Source organism: Salvelinus alpinus, chromosome 4 (assembly GCF_045679555.1).
Source record: "Salvelinus alpinus chromosome 4, SLU_Salpinus.1, whole genome shotgun sequence".
Lineage (NCBI taxonomy): Eukaryota > Metazoa > Chordata > Actinopteri > Salmoniformes > Salmonidae > Salvelinus > Salvelinus alpinus.
Window position 1 is genome coordinate 31,861,341 of NC_092089.1, and position 13,603 is coordinate 31,874,943.

The 13,603-nt window shown below is 44.4% G+C and overlaps 1 protein-coding gene across 2 annotated transcripts in view; it reads left to right on the plus strand.

Annotated features, from left to right (window-relative positions):
* Nucleotides 1-4,585: 4,585 nt before the first annotated feature.
* LOC139573306 (myocardin) overlaps nt 4,586-13,603 on the plus strand; it is a 45,215-nt gene continuing 36,197 nt past the window's right edge. For both annotated transcript variants that reach the window (XM_071396604.1, XM_071396603.1), the window contains exon 1: nt 4,586-4,894. The gene's annotated coding sequence lies outside the window, so the exon portion shown is untranslated. The remainder of the gene's footprint in view (nt 4,895-13,603) is intronic.

Sequence of the window (13,603 nt, forward strand, 5' to 3'; positions counted from 1 at the left end):
TGGATGGCGCTTCAAAGAGAAGTGACAGACAGACAGATGGACTGATGGACACAGAGATCTGTGGGGTTGGTGTTTGTGTGTGTGTGTGTGTGATAGAGAGAGAGAGAGAGGGAGAGAGAGAGAGAGAGAGAGAGAGAGAGAGAGAGAGAGAGAGAGAGAGAGAGAGAGTGAAGTGGCACAGGCTGTGACCTCTGAGTGGCCCAGGGCTCAAAGCCAAGCGATTGAAGAGATACACATGGCAGCAGAGGAGGATGACTGTAGAAAGGCCCATGGAGTTGGTGGAATCGTCCTTTAAATCATGGCCACTTGCTCAGCTGGGCCAGGGGCGCTTAATTAGGTCAGGTGGAAATGTTCGACAGATCTCAAGTCATTAAAAGGAGGAAATCACCACCGCCTGACCTCGCTGCTTTCTCTTCCTCAACCCCGTCTAATCCAGACATTCTGTGTGTCCATGAATCAACGTAAATCCACCGAATCTGTTACCTTTCATCTGAACTATCTGTTGTGATCGGGAGAGCGGGCCATCAGTTATTGTTTATAGTTAAGCGCGGCTTGGAGCGCAGCTTGGAGCGCACGCTTCAAACCTATTGTGGTATGTAAATAGACAATGATCATGGCCCTACAGATCATCACAAGCCAATCATGCCATTGATATATGGTTAATATGTAATGAGATGTACATATGAAGACAAACCTGAAAGGATGAAATATGAAACGTAATTATTGTTTGCTGAACTGATAAATTCTGATATCAAACTGATGGAGATTATAGATTGAATAACTGATCGATATATATGTATTATCCTTCTCATGATTATGATGAATGGTTATGATCCTAAATGACTCCATTCTGCTTCATATTGAATTCCTATGGAATCTTATTGGTGAATTTCCTCATCCTACCTGTCCAGTTACCCACACAGATTCCAATAAACTTTCAATGACAGAGTTGTATTTTAACTCTTTATGTTACCACTCACAAACTCAAAAAAAGAACATTTAAAAGATTTAGCAGCAGCACATACACTTTTACCAGAAGGGGCTGGTGGGAGGAGCTATGAGGACGCCTCATTGTAATGGCTAGAATGCAATGGTACCAAACACATCAAATACATGGTAAAAAAGTGTTTGACTCCGTTCCATTTATTCCATTCCAGCCATTACAATGAGCCTGTTCTACTATAGCTCCTCCCACCAGCTTCCTCTGACTGTTACTTCATCTTGTTCCACATTACCACCGCCTGACAGTTTACAATTGGCTCATTCATCCCCCTCCTCTCCCCTGTAACTATTCCCCAGGTCGTTGCTGCAAATGAGAACGTGTTCTCAGTCAACTTACCTGGTAAAATAACGGTAAAAAAAAATAAAAAAATAAAAAAAAATTAAATGTGAACAGGAGGATCGGGCTCTATGGATAGAACTCACAGGATAGAAGGTTGTCTGTTACCTTGTACTAAAGTCCACTAACACACACGTGGTTGAGGTTAGTTAGAATGGCCAAGGTTTAACTGTCTCTTCTACTCAGTGCCTGCAGAATTGGTCTGGGTTGCCATGGTGATAGTATGTCGGTAATACCTGTCATTGCAGACTGTGGCCACTTGTGGGCACACTTATTCTGATAATGCACTGTGCTGTACCCACATTATGCATTACTCTGCTAAGGCCAGCGAGGGCTTCAGGACAGGATTCCTTTACATCTGCAGACTGTGTGTATATGTATGTATGTATGTATGTATGTATGTATGTATGTATGTATGTATGTATGTATGTATGTATGTATGTATGTATGTATGTATGTATGTATGTATGTATGTGTGTATGCATGTATGCGTGTATGCGTGTGTGTGTGTGTGTGTGTGTGAAAGAGAGAGAGAGAGAGGGAGAGAGAGAGAGAGAGAGAGAGAGAGAGAGAGAGAGAGAGAGAGAGAGAGAGAGAGAGAGAGAGAGAGAGAGAGATGTGAAGGCCTTTCTGTATGCAGTAGCATGACAAGGTTACCACAGTGCACAATTAGGTCTGCAATGTGTGTGTGAGAGAAGCCGTTCACGTCACCAGTAACAGAGAAAGGTTACGTCCCTGCACCAAGGCTGCACCAGACACAGTATAGGATTAACACTCAGAGTGAGAGAGAGAGAGGGAGCGAGAGAAAGGAGGAGGGTAACAGGTGCTAATCAGAAAGGGAGTCCCGGACAGGGGGAGGGGGCAACCAGAGGAAACAACGATTACATAATCTTTCTTCCAATGCCATCAGTGTGTGTGTTTCACTCGCTGTAGTAGCTGACGTGTATAGTGTTGAATCATCCGCATACACAGACACACTGGCTTTACTCAGAGCCAAAAGTAAGTAAGGGGCCTAGACGGCTGCCCTGGGGAATGCCTGACTCTACCTGGATTATGTTGGAGAGTCTTCCATTAAAGAACACCCCCTGTGTTCTGTTAGACAGGTACCTCTAATCCACAGTATAGCAGGGGGTGTAAAACCATAACACAGATGTTTTTCCAGCAGAACATTATGATCTATAATGTTAAAAGCTGCACTGAAGACTAACCAAACAGCTCCCACAATCTTTTTAGTATCAATTTCTCTCAGCCAATCATCAGTCATTTGTGTAAGTGCCGTGCATGTTTAATGCCCTTCCCTATAAGCATGCTGAAAACCTGTTGTTCATTTGTTTACTGTGAAATAGCATTGTATCTGGTCCAAAAGTTTACTAAGGGTTTGTAACAGGCTGATTTGTCAGCTGTTTGAGCCTTTAAAGGGTACTTTACTATTCCTGGGTAGCAGAATGACTTTTTCTTCCCTCCAGGCCTGAGGGCACACACTTTCGAGTAGGCTTAGATCGAAGAGATGGCAAATAGGAGTGGCAATATCATCCGATATCATCCTCAGTCATTTTCTGTCCAAGTTGTCAGACCCAGGTGGCTTGTTATTGTTGATAGACAACAATACAAATTTGACCTCTTCCACACTCGTTTTACGGAATTCAAAATGCCAATGCTTGTCTTTCATAATTTGGTCAGTTATGCGTGTATGTGTAGGTTCAGAATTTGTTGCTGGCATGTCATGCATAATTTTGCTAATCTTGCCAATGAAAAAATAACTAAAGGTAGTGAGGCATATAGTTTAGAGGTGGATCTACATTACACAACATATGGTGCGGAAAGGGACTCTCACATTAGACCACTGTAGAACGTCTGCCAAGTTTGGATTTAGGAGTAAACCTCATCATTGTAGACATCTTTTACTGTCATCTAAATCTGTACAACCACAATTCACCCGTACAGTGGCTCTGACTGTGGCTGTGACTGGTGGTTATCTGGGTGGCGTCTGTACCAATGTCTTGTCTGCTGCAGTCAGTCTCTCCTAGCTGTGCTCAGTGTAGTCAGGCTGTGGATCAATATGGGCTTCTCTCCAGATAACATAATTCATTAGCTGTAACTTCCTCTCCTGTCTTCCCTTCCTCTCCTCTCTTCCATTCCTCTCTTCCTGTAGTCCTGACTCCTTACCTCTCTCTCCCTCTCTCTCTCTACCTCTCGCTCCCACTACTTCCCTGTCTCCCCACCACTCCATCATTCTATCTCGCTCCCTATCACTCCCCCCCCCCCCCCCCCCCCCGACCTGCTGAACCAGCACACACCGGCCTGTCTGTCAAACTAACAGAACAGGTGCTCCTGCAAAGACCACCCTTCCCGTCCCCAAAGTCCCCCTCTCCCCCTGCTAAGCCTACTGACAGACAGACACGCGCGCACACGCACACACACGCACGCACACACACACACGCACGCACGCACGCACGCACGCACGCACGCACGCACGCACGCACGCACGCACACACACACACACACACACACACACACACACACACACACACACACACACACACACACACACACACACACACACACACTGTTTTCTAGCATACTGCTAGCAGTGCCAGTTAATAACATGCATTGGATAAAGTCAGGTACAGTATCACCTCATATTCAGATATATACACTGACGTAAACTGACTTGGCCTGGGTTTCTGTGCCTGCCACATGTTTCACGCACACGCAAACGCACCCGGACACGCACACACACACAGAATACATCATGTGTAAGAGGATGACGTAGGTATTTAGACAGGGACACTGACTTACTAAAGTTGCATTCCTTGATTTACATAGAACATTATCAGATGGAAGTCTACACATTAAATCATACTGTAGTACTTACTGCAAAGTCCTACAGTAATACCTACCTACCACACCATATCACACCTCAGCAATATCCAATATCCCAAATCATTATTTGCTTTTAAATACATAAGGGAGGAAAAAGTATAGGCCTCAGACTAGTGTAGTGTATCTGGCCAAAGTTTGTAACAATGCCATGTGCATGTTGACATGAGTCATCCATTTTGTGGATACTTTTGACAAAGACACAAACACACAACCACTTATCGTCACTCGATCTCTCCATCAATCAGTCAATCAGTCAACAGATGTATGTTGCTGGGACGGGTGAAGGAGGGGGAGAGGGGTGAGGGAGGGGTAGAGAGAGAGGGAGGGGAGAGGGGGAGTGACAACTTTGACAGTCCCCCACAGTTGGCACCAAGGATCCAGGACGGTTTAGGGTGGACAGGAGAGGTCCAGAGAGAAAGAGCGAGAGAAGGATAAGGTTAGTTCTATGATAAGGAAGGAAGGAACATCAGATCCTTTCCTCCCCAAGTTCACCTTTAGAACCCTTTCCCAGGGGATTAACGAGTGTGGAGAGAGAGAGAAACAATATGACAAGAAAAGGAACATGAAAGAAATCGTCATTAAACGCACTTGAAGTTATCTCTTCCTTCTTGCACCTCTAATTTCATCTGAAACCCACTCCAAGTTCCCCCAAGGACTTCTCTCTCTGTTTCAGTAAGTATTATCTTTCATTCTATCTCATTTACTCTCCCTCTCTCTCTGTCTTCCTCTCTATTTCCCTTCCTCACTCTCTTTCTCTCTCTCTTTTTGCGTCTCAGTGCCCTACTGTGTGATATGAGGACTCATCAATATCCTACTGTATGGGTAGTGCTCTAATCTAGTTTGTAAATAACTGTTGTGTGATTGTGTGTTAATGAACACCAGCTCAGTGATTTTGTGTAAATAATCTCAGTCGCTCGGTGTGTGTCCACTTCATGCTGTTCAGGCTTTCCCAATTTGTCTTATGGGTGGCCAGCGGCATAGTCAATATAGTCAATAAATGGTGTGTGTGCATTAATGAAGTGTGTGTGAATTAGTGGTAATAACCTCTGTCTCTCTCCTATGGTTCTCTGTGTGTAGATAAAACCATCTATTTCTCTGTGGCAGTTTTCACTTTCTTTCGCTTTTAAATCTGTGCATCCAGCCATCAGAGCACGGTCCTCTGCATAGTTGTGTCCTCTGTGATAGGTGTTGTGGCTTTTATGTGTCCATTATAGTAAGTATCCCCTGTGCACTCACTGTTTGGCATCTGGGTATCTGTCACTGCCTCTGTCTCTGTCACTCATATGGCCTAAATCACCCTGTCTCTCTTCTCCTCGCCTCTCCTCCTCTTCCTCTGTCGTTCTATATGCTTCCTACTGTCTCTTCCTCTTTCTTTCTCGTTATATCTACAGTATGTGTGTGTCCCTCCTCTCTTTCTGTGATTGTGGCAGTCTGCCGTGAGAGGCTTGGTCTAGTCAATGTCGATGTTGTCTCTCTACTACTGTCCACTCTATCCTGTGTGTGTCAGATAGTTTGTGTCTCTACTACTGTCCACTCTATCCTGTGTGTGTCAGATAGTTTGTGTCTCTACTACTGTCCACTCTATCCTGTGTGTGTCAGATGGTGTGTCTCTACTACTGTCCACTCTATCCTGTGTGTGTCAGATGGTGTGTCTCTACTACTGTTTGTGTCTCTACTACTGTCCACTCTATCCTGTGTGTGTCAGATGGTGTCTCTCTACTACTGTCCACTCTATCCTGTGTGTGTCAGATGGTGTGTCTCTACTACTGTCCACTCTATCCTGTGTGTGTCAGATAGTTTGTGTCTCTACTATTGTCCACTCTATACTGTGTGTGTCAGATAGTTTGTGTCTCTACTACTGTCCACTCTATCCTGTGTGTGTCAGATAGTTTGTGTCTCTACTACTGTCCACTCTATCCTGTGTGTGTCAGATAGTTTGTGTCTCTACTACTGTCCACTCTATCCTGTGTGTGTCAGATAGTTTGTGTCTCTACTACTGTCCACTCTATCCTGTGTGTGTCAGATGGTTTGTCTCTACTACTGTCCACACTATCCTGTGTGTGTCAGATGGTGTGTCTCTACTACTGTCCACTCTATCCTGTGTGTGTCAGATAGTTTGTGTCTCTACTACTGTCCACTCTATCCTGTGTGTGTCAGATAGTTTGTGTCTCTACTACTGTCCACTCTATCCTGTGTGTGTCAGATGGTGTGTCTCTACTACTGTCCACTCTATCCTGTGTGTGTCAGATAGTTTGTGTCTCTACTACTGTCCACTCTATCCTGTGTGTGTCAGATAGTTTGTGTCTCTTCTACTGTCCACTCTATCCTGTGTGTGTCAGATAGTTTGTGTCTCTACTACTGTCCACTCTATCCTGTATGTGTCAGATAGTTTGTGTCTCTACTACTGTCCACTCTATCCTGTGTGTGTCAGATGATGTGTCTCTACTACTGTCCACTCTATCCTGTGTGTGTCAGATAGTTTGTGTCTCTACTACTGCCCACTCTATCCTGTGTGTGTCAGATAGTTTGTGTCTCTACTACTGTCCACTCTATCCTGTGTGTGTCAGATAGTTTGTGTCTCTACTACTGTCCACTCTATCCTGTGTGTGTCAGATAGTTTGTGTCTCTACTACTGTCCACTCTATCCTGTGTGTGTCAGATAGTTTGTGTCTCTACTACTGTCCACTCTATCCTGTGTGTGTCAGATGGTGTGTCTCTACTACTGTCCACTCTATCCTGTGTGTGTCAGATAGTTTGTGTCTCTACTACTGTCCACTCTATCCTGTGTGTGTCAGATGGTGTGTCTCTACTACTGTCCACTCTATCCTGTGTGTGTCAGATAGTTTGTGTCTCTACTACTGTCCACTCTATCCTGTGTGTGTCAGATAGTTTGTGTCTCTTCTACTGTCCACTCTATCCTGTGTGTGTCAGATAGTTTGTGTCTCTACTACTGTCCACTCTATCCTGTGTGTGTCAGATAGTTTGTGTCTCTACTACTGTCCACTCTATCCTGTGTGTGTCAGATGATGTGTCTCTACTACTGTCCACTCTATCCTGTGTGTGTCAGATAGTTTGTGTCTCTACTACTGCCCACTCTATCCTGTGTGTGTCAGATAGTTTGTGTCTCTACTACTGTCCACTCTATCCTGTGTGTGTCAGATAGTTTGTGTCTCTACTACTGTCCACTCTATCCTGTGTGTGTCAGATAGTTTGTGTCTCTACTACTGTCCACTCTATCCTGTGTGTGTCAGATAGTTTGTGTCTCTACTACTGTCCACTCTATCCTGTGTGTGTCAGATAGTTTGTGTCTCTACTACTGTCCACTCTATCCTGTGTGTGTCAGATGATGTGTCTCTACTACTGTCCACTCTATCCTGTGTGTGTCAGATAGTTTGTGTCTCTACTACTGCCCACTCTATACTGTGTGTGTCAGATAGTTTGTGTCTCTACTACTGTCCACTCTATCCTGTGTGTGTCAGATAGTTTGTGTCTCTACTACTGTCCACTCTATCCTGTGTGTGTCAGATAGTTTGTGTCTCTTCTACTGTCCACTCTATCCTGTGTGTGTCAGATAGTTTGTGTCTCTACTAGTGTCCACTCTATCCTGTGTGTGTCAGATAGTTTGTGTCTCTACTACTGTCCACTCTATCCTGTGTGTGTCAGATGATGTGTCTCTACTACTGTCCACTCTATCCTGTGTGTGTCAGATAGTTTGTGTCTCTACTACTGCCCACTCTATCCTGTGTGTGTCAGATAGTTTGTGTCTCTACTACTGTCCACTCTATCCTGTGTGTGTCAGATAGTTTGTGTCTCTACTACTGTCCACTCTATCCTGTGTGTGTCAGATAGTTTGTGTCTCTACTACTGTCCACTATCCTGTGTGTGTCAGATAGTTTGTGTCTCTACTACTGTCCACTCTATCCTGTGTGTGTCAGATAGTTTGTGTCTCTACTACTGTCCACTCTATCCTGTGTGTGTCAGATGGTTTGTCTCTACTACTGTCCACACTATCCTGTGTGTGTCAGATGGTGTGTCTCTACTACTGTCCACTCTATCCTGTGTGTGTCAGATAGTTTGTGTCTCTACTACTGTCCACTCTATCCTGTGTGTGTCAGATAGTTTGTGTCTCTACTACTGTCCACTCTATCCTGTGTGTGTCAGATAGTTTGTGTCTCTTCTACTGTCCACTCTATCCTGTGTGTGTCAGATAGTTTGTGTCTCTACTACTGTCCACTCTATCCTGTGTGTGTCAGATAGTTTGTGTCTCTACTACTGTCCACTCTATCCTGTGTGTGTCAGATGATGTGTCTCTACTACTGTCCACTCTATCCTGTGTGTGTCAGATAGTTTGTGTCTCTACTACTGCCCACTCTATCCTGTGTGTGTCAGATAGTTTGTGTCTCTACTACTGTCCACTCTATCCTGTGTGTGTCAGATAGTTTGTGTCTCTACTACTGTCCACTCTATCCTGTGTGTGTCAGATAGTTTGTGTCTCTACTACTGTCCACTCTATCCTGTGTGTGTCAGATAGTTTGTGTCTCTACTACTGTCCACTCTATCCTGTGTGTGTCAGATAGTTTGTGTCTCTACTACTGTCCACTCTATCCTGTGTGTGTCAGATGGTGTGTCTCTACTACTGTCCACTCTATCCTGTGTGTGTCAGACAGTTTGTGTCTCTACTACTGTCCACTCTCTCCTGTGTGTGTCAGATAGTTTGTGTCTCTACTACTGTCCACTCTATCCTGTGTGTGTCAGATAGTTTGTGTCTCTACTACTGTCCACTCTATCCTGTGTGTGTCAGATAGTTTGTGTCTCTACTACTGTCCACTCTATCCTGTTTGTGTCAGATAGTTTGTGTCTCTACTACTGTCCACTCTATCCTGTGTGTGTCAGATAGTTTGTGTTTCTACTACTGTTCACTCTATCCTGTGTGTGTCAGATAGTTTGTGTCTCTACTACTGTCCACTCTATCCTGTGTGTGTCAGATAGTTTGTGTCTCTACTACTGTCCACTCTATCCTGTGTGTCAGATAGTTTGTGTCTCTACTACTGTCCACTCTATCCTGTGTGTGTCAGATGGTGTGTCTCTACTACTGTCCACTCTATCCTGTGTGTGTCAGATAGTTTGTGTCTCTACTACTGTCCACTCTATCCTGTGTGTCAGATAGTTTGTGTCTCTACTACTGTCCACTCTATCCTGTGTGTGTCAGATAGTTTGTGTCTCTACTACTGTCCACTCTATCCTGTGTGTGTCAGATAGTTTGTGTCTCTACTACTGTCCACTCTATCCTGTGTGTCAGCTAGTTTGTGTCTCTACTACTGTCCACTCTATCCTGTGTGTGTCAGATAGTTTGTGTCTCTACTACTGTCCACTCTATCCTGTGTGTCAGATAGTTTGTGTCTCTACTACTGTCCACTCTATCCTGTGTGTATCAGATGGTGTGTCTCTACTACTGTCCACTCTATCCTGTGTGTCAGATAGTTTGTGTCTCTACTACTGTCCACTCTATCCTGTGTGTGTCAGATGGTGTGTCTCTACTACTGTCCACTCTATCCTGTGTGTGTCAGATAGTTTGTGTCTCTACTACTGTCCACTCTATCCTGTGTGTCAGATAGTTTGTGTCTCTACTACTGTCCACTCTATCCTGTGTGTGTCAGATAGTTTGTGTCTCTACTACTGTCCACTCTATCCTGTGTGTGTCAGATAGTTTGTGTCTCTACTACTGTCCACTCTATCCTGTGTGTCAGATAGTTTGTGTCTCTACTACTGTCCACTCTATCCTGTGTGTGTCAGATGGTGTGTCTCTACTACTGTCCACTCTATCCTGTGTGTGTCAGATGGTGTGTCTCTACTACTGTCCACTCTATCCTGTGTGTGTCAGATAGTTTGTGTCTCTACTACTGTCCACTCTATCCTGTGTGTGTCAGATAGTTTGTGTCTCTACTACTGTCCACTCTATCCTGTGTGTCAGATAGTTTGTGTCTCTACTACTGTCCACTCTATCCTGTGTGTGTCAGATGGTGTGTCTCTACTACTGTCCACTCTATCCTGTGTGTGTCAGATAGTTTGTGTCTCTACTACTGTCCACTCTATCCTGTGTGTGTCAGATAGTTTGTGTCTCTACTACTGTCCACTCTATCCTCTGTGTCAGATAGTTTGTGTCTCTACTACTGTCCACTCTATCCTGTGTGTGTCAGATGGTGTGTCTCTACTACTGTCCACTCTATCCTGTGTGTCAGATAGTTTGTGTCTCTACTACTGTCCACTCTATCCTGTGTGTGTCAGATAGTTTGTGTCTCTATTACTGTCCACTCTATCCTGTGTGTGTCAGATGGTGTGTCTCTACTACTGTCCACTCTATCCTGTGTGTGTCAGATAGTTTGTGTCTCTACTACTGTCCACTCTATCCTGTGTGTCAGCTAGTTTGTGTCTCTACTACTGTCCACTCTATCCTGTGTGTGTCAGATAGTTTGTGTCTCTACTACTGTCCACTCTATCCTGTGTGTCAGATAGTTTGTGTCTCTACTACTGTCCACTCTATCCTGTGTGTATCAGATGGTGTGTCTCTACTACTGTCCACTCTATCCTGTGTGTCAGATAGTTTGTGTCTCTACTACTGTCCACTCTATCCTGTGTGTGTCAGATGGTGTGTCTCTACTACTGTCCACTCTATCCTGTGTGTGTCAGATAGTTTGTGTCTCTACTACTGTCCACTCTATCCTGTGTGTCAGATAGTTTGTGTCTCTACTACTGTCCACTCTATCCTGTGTGTATCAGATGGTGTGTCTCTACTACTGTCCACTCTATCCTGTGTGTCAGATAGTTTGTGTCTCTACTACTGTCCACTCTATCCTGTGTGTGTCAGATAGTTTGTGTCTCTACTACTGTCCACTCTATCCTGTGTGTGTCAGATAGTTTGTGTCTCTACTACTGTCCACTCTATCCTGTGTGTCAGATAGTTTGTGTCTCTACTACTGTCCACTCTATCCTGTGTGTGTCAGATGGTGTGTCTCTACTACTGTCCACTCTATCCTGTGTGTGTCAGATGGTGTGTCTCTACTACTGTCCACTCTATCCTGTGTGTGTCAGATAGTTTGTGTCTCTACTACTGTCCACTCTATCCTGTGTGTGTCAGATAGTTTGTGTCTCTACTACTGTCCACTCTATCCTCTGTGTCAGATAGTTTGTGTCTCTACTACTGTCCACTCTATCCTGTGTGTGTCAGATGGTGTGTCTCTACTACTGTCCACTCTATCCTGTGTGTCAGATAGTTTGTGTCTCTACTACTGTCCACTCTATCCTGTGTGTGTCAGATAGTTTGTGTCTCTATTACTGTCCACTCTATCCTGTGTGTGTCAGATGGTGTGTCTCTACTACTGTCCACTCTATCCTGTGTGTGTCAGATAGTTTGTGTCTCTACTACTGTCCACTCTATCCTGTGTGTCAGCTAGTTTGTGTCTCTACTACTGTCCACTCTATCCTGTGTGTGTCAGATAGTTTGTGTCTCTACTACTGTCCACTCTATCCTGTGTGTCAGATAGTTTGTGTCTCTACTACTGTCCACTCTATCCTGTGTGTATCAGATGGTGTGTCTCTACTACTGTCCACTCTATCCTGTGTGTCAGATAGTTTGTGTCTCTACTACTGTCCACTCTATCCTGTGTGTGTCAGATGGTGTGTCTCTACTACTGTCCACTCTATCCTGTGTGTGTCAGATAGTTTGTGTCTCTACTACTGTCCACTCTATCCTGTGTGTCAGATAGTTTGTGTCTCTACTACTGTCCACTCTATCCTGTGTGTATCAGATGGTGTGTCTCTACTACTGTCCACTCTATCCTGTGTGTCAGATAGTTTGTGTCTCTACTACTGTCCACTCTATCCTGTGTGTGTCAGATGGTGTGTCTCTACTACTGTCCACTCTATCCTGTGTGTGTCAGATAGTTTGTGTCTCTACTACTGTCCACTCTATCCTGTGTGTCAGATAGTTTGTGTCTCTACTACTGTCCACTCTATCCTGTGTGTGTCAGATAGTTTGTGTCTCTACTACTGTCCACTCTATCCTGTGTGTGTCAGATAGTTTGTGTCTCTACTACTGTCCACTCTATCCTGTGTGTCAGATAGTTTGTGTCTCTACTACTGTCCACTCTATCCTGTGTGTGTCAGATGGTGTGTCTCTACTACTGTCCACTCTATCCTGTGTGTGTCAGATGGTGTGTCTCTACTACTGTCCACTCTATCCTGTGTGTGTCAGATAGTTTGTGTCTCTACTACTGTCCACTCTATCCTGTGTGTGTCAGATAGTTTGTGTCTCTACTACTGTCCACTCTATCCTGTGTGTCAGATAGTTTGTGTCTCTACTACTGTCCACTCTATCCTGTGTGTGTCAGATGGTGTGTCTCTACTACTGTCCACTCTATCCTGTGTGTGTCAGATAGTTTGTGTCTCTACTACTGTCCACTCTATCCTGTGTGTGTCAGATAGTTTGTGTCTCTACTACTGTCCACTCTATCCTGTGTGTCAGATAGTTTGTGTCTCTACTACTGTCCACTATATCCTGTGTGTGTCAGATGGTGTGTCTCTACTACTGTCCACTCTATCCTGTGTGTCAGATAGTTTGTGTCTCTACTACTGTCCACTCTATCCTGTGTGTGTCAGATAGTTTGTGTCTCTATTACTGTCCACTCTATCCTGTGTGTCAGATAGTTTGTGTCTCTACTACTGTCCACTCTATCCTGTGTGTGTCAGATGGTGTGTCTCTACTACTGTCCACTCTATCCTGTGTGTGTCAGATGGTGTGTCTCTACTACTGTCCACTCTATCCTGTGTGTGTCAGATAGTTTGTGTCTCTACTACTGTCCACTCTATCCTGTGTGTGTCAGATAGTTTGTGTCTCTACTACTGTCCACTCTATCCTCTGTGTCAGATAGTTTGTGTCTCTACTACTGTCCACTCTATCCTGTGTGTGTCAGATGGTGTGTCTCTACTACTGTCCACTCTATCCTGTGTGTCAGATAGTTTGTGTCTCTACTACTGTCCACTCTATCCTGTGTGTGTCAGATAGTTTGTGTCTCTATTACTGTCCACTCTATCCTGTGTGTGTCAGATGGTGTGTCTCTACTACTGTCCACTCTATCCTGTGTGTGTCAGATAGTTTGTGTCTCTACTACTGTCCACTCTATCCTGTGTGTCAGCTAGTTTGTGTCTCTACTACTGTCCACTCTATCCTGTGTGTGTCAGATAGTTTGTGTCTCTACTACTGTCCACTCTATCCTGTGTGTCAGATAGTTTGTGTCTCTACTACTGTCCACTCTATCCTGTGTGTATCAGATGGTGTGTCTCTACTACTGTCCACTCTATCCTGTGTGTCAGATAGTTTGTGTC